This window comes from Ictidomys tridecemlineatus, chromosome 2 (genome assembly GCF_052094955.1).
Source record: "Ictidomys tridecemlineatus isolate mIctTri1 chromosome 2, mIctTri1.hap1, whole genome shotgun sequence".
Lineage (NCBI taxonomy): Eukaryota > Metazoa > Chordata > Mammalia > Rodentia > Sciuridae > Ictidomys > Ictidomys tridecemlineatus.
This window is the reverse complement of record NC_135478.1, coordinates 3,423,923-3,427,427: the sequence shown is the minus strand read 5'-3', so window position 1 is coordinate 3,427,427 and position 3,505 is coordinate 3,423,923.

Genomic DNA, 3,505 nt, shown 5'->3' with positions numbered 1-3,505 from the left:
GGGCCGGGGGCGGGGCCGGAGGCGGGGCCGGGGGCGGTGGCTCGGGTTTCCCGGGCCCGGAGCCGCCCCTGTCCTCCCCGCCCCCGCCCGAGGGGCGCTGGAGGAGCGCAGGTGGCAGGAGCGCGGGACCCAGGGCGACCACCTAGACGGCCAGCTCCCCGGGTCCCGGGGGCCCCGACGGCGCCCCTTCCGGAAAGCCAGGGCTCCAGACGCCCTTCCCAAGAGTGCCCTCCTGGAATCCTAAAGCCACAATTCCCCGACGCCAGTGTTTGCGGCCCTCGGCGCCCCGCAGTCCGCTGAGGATCTGGCCCGACTGCCAGACCCCACAGTCCTGTCCCAGGTCCCAGGTTCAGGATTTTCTCCTGAAGGGCGCAAGAAAGTCCTTCAGGAGAAAATCCCAGACCAGCGCCCCCCTGAATACTGGCTGCTTCCCATCCCTACTCTGGAGATCCCTATGTCTTCCTTAAATACACAGTCCCAAGACGCCCCCCAGATCCCTGCCTGGAGGACTAAGAGCCACAGCACCACTCGACAGCGGCGTCCTCGACCCACAGGCCCCCGCCCCACTGATGATTACAGGTTCACCCGCCGGTTCTGTCCCAGGTCCTCTTCTCAAAAAGCTGAAGAAGCTCTTTCCCAAGAAAATCCTCTCAGGGAACCAAGAACCCAAAGTTTCCCCTCAAGACCGCCCACGATACCCTAAGACTGATGACGACGATACCGCTGTCCACAGAGTCCCCCATCCAGTAGCAGTTTCCCCAATATGGCCTCAGAGCACTACGGGGGATCCCCTTCTCTTTCCTGGCTCCCGTCGGCGCCCCCTCCTGGGCTCCAGGACCCTCGGTGCCCGGCGTCATTTCACTCCCCAGAGCCCAAACCCACCCGGCCCCCTCCCCGACGGTTCCGCGTTCACAAAGCGCCCCCTGGCGGCGCTCAGCGGTCTCAGAGGAGGGACGGGGTGGAGGCGGGGCCGGAGCGGTCTTGGCCCCGCCCACATCCGAGTTACGGAGAGGTCTCCGCCCGAGGCCCCGCCCCCGGCCCCGGCGCGCAGACTCCTTCTAGCGCGCGGGTCCCGGTCCCGGCTCGCCTTCTCTTGGCCTGGTGGTCTGGTTTCTTTCTCCCGCTGTCCCATCTCTTGGGGCCTCCTTCTCCCTCTGGCCTGGCCGCCTACATTCCTCTGATCCCGGCAGCCTGTGGGTTCGCACTGGATCTCCCCAGGACAACCCCAATACACCCACGCCTCTTTTGGATCACTGGGTCGGGTTGATGCGGGGCTGCGCGTGGTGCGGTGCTTGTGCGAGCCAGGTGAGGTTGGGGGTGCGGGGACAGGAGAGTGGGTCAGAGGAGTGACGGCTCCGCCGTGGCTTGCCTCCAGCCCAGGATGGAAAAGAACAAAGGTCTGTGCTCTGCGTGGCCTCCGCGTGCCTCAGTTTCCCCGTGGGGTGTGACTGGCGATCTTCATGGGATGCAGTACCAAGTGACCGTGCTTGGCGCATGCACAGCGGCGTTGCCAGATGTTCACTCGCAGGCACTTACCCTCAGCTCTAGCTGGCCCTGACCCAGACAAGGTGTGACAGGGGCGCTCCCCCTTCCGCAGGACCCCCAAACCGCCTCCACTCTCATAGAGCCAGACACAGGACGAGTGCAGCTTCAGGCCACACAAGCAGGTCACTACCACCCACGTGCTCACACTTGGACAGCAGGACACACCACGGACCCCCAGCCTGCACCTCACACTAACACACTAACACTCACACACGCACATTTGTAGCCCACTGGCCCCAGAGGAACTTCCTGCTTGCTGGTGCACCCGCGTGCACGCGTTCACACACATTTGGCGGGTCCTTCCTCTGCCCCCACTGCCTGGCGCCGGTTAACACACCAGCTCTGGGCATGATACCACCCATCCGGGCCATGACCCATGCCAAGCCCGCTGCACACATGGCCCACGCGACCTATACCTGCCCTGCACATGTACACAGCGCCCACACACGACGCTCAGGTGACCTGTGCTGAGGCGCCTACCCCCGCCACCCGGCCGCGGGAATGCCAGAGACGGTCCCCCCCCCCCCCCCCCCCGCACATGTGCACACACAGGCCCGCCGGCAGGGCTCCAAGGCACAGGCCCCTGCACACGCGCAGCCTGCAGGAGCCCACCCCCAGCCAGCCAGCCACCATTAAGCTGTCACCAGCTGCCCTTCCGCCGCCTCCCGCTCACCCCTCAATGCCTGTGCCCCCCCTCCCCGCTGTGACTGGGGGCCGCGGGGGTGGGGCGGGCCAACACATGGGGTGCAGGACACACACATGTGCCCACCATGTGGACGCTCATAAAACAGTTGCCTGGGCAACGCGACTTGAAAGACTTGGTTCTTCCTCTGGGTTGGGGGCGCAGAGGTTCAGGGGTGGGGCGGAGGTCGGTGGGCGGGGCAGGAGCAGAAGGTGGGGACTCAGGACTCCTCCAGTCACAGTCAGGGACACGCTGACCAAACACCCATGGAGGAGACAGTGTCACACTCTGGGACATAAGGATGCTGCTTTGCTCAGGACCCTTGCACGTGGTCACACCGGAAGCATAAGTTCCCTCCATCTGGGAGCAGTCGCACAGTCACCCACACACAATGTCACCCTCCAGACAGGCAGTGACCGACAGCGCCCTGTCTGTCACACGCGCTGACTCAGCACAGTCAGGAACTGGGGTGCACAGTCACACCTCATTTCCAGAACTTCTCCACCCCCAGCTAGGCCGGGGCCCATCCCCACTCGAACCTACAGACCCTCTGTGAGGACCAATCTTTGGGGTCTCAACCGCTTCCAAGAAAGGGAGAGCCCCGCTGGGCAGGAGGCTGCGAGGCCAGGGGCTGGTGCTGCTAGCAGGAAACAAGGGCGTTTCTGCGCTTTATTTTTAAACTTTCCTTGTCAGGACTTGGGCTGGGCAGGGTGGGGTGGGTGGAGCTGGGCCTCAAATCTCCCAGTGTCTGCGCCACCGTGGGATTCCTGGTCTTCCCTTCCCAGAGCAGAGGAGTGGGGAAACTGAGGCTTGGGGAGGCACAGGGACAGCCCTGGGCACGTTGCTCCTTTCAGGAGGGTGCCAGGGTCAAGGCCAAGGCAGGGGTGGGTGCGGGCCAGGGTAACTGAAACCCAGGCCCCAGAGCCTGATTGCCCTCCCTGTGTTTGCCTGGAAATTAGTTCCGCTCCTTCACCACCTCTGCCGATGGCTCCCTGGTAGCTCCTGGCAACGCCGCCCTCCTCCACAGCCTGCTCTGTGCCCGTTCTGTGGTTGGGAAACCCCAGGATCAAAGAGATCCAGACGCAGGTCCAGGTCACGCAGCAAAGAAGGGGTTCCGACCTGGGACTGGATGACTTTGGAATGTTCCTCTTTGTCCCTCCCCCAAGACTGGCCCCTTCTCTCCCTGGGAGGCCACTGCTCCCAAGGGGAGTGTTCTGTTCAGGGGTGGAGACCCAGGCCAGTTTTGGGAGGCCAGCGGCCGCTGGCCAAGATGTAGAC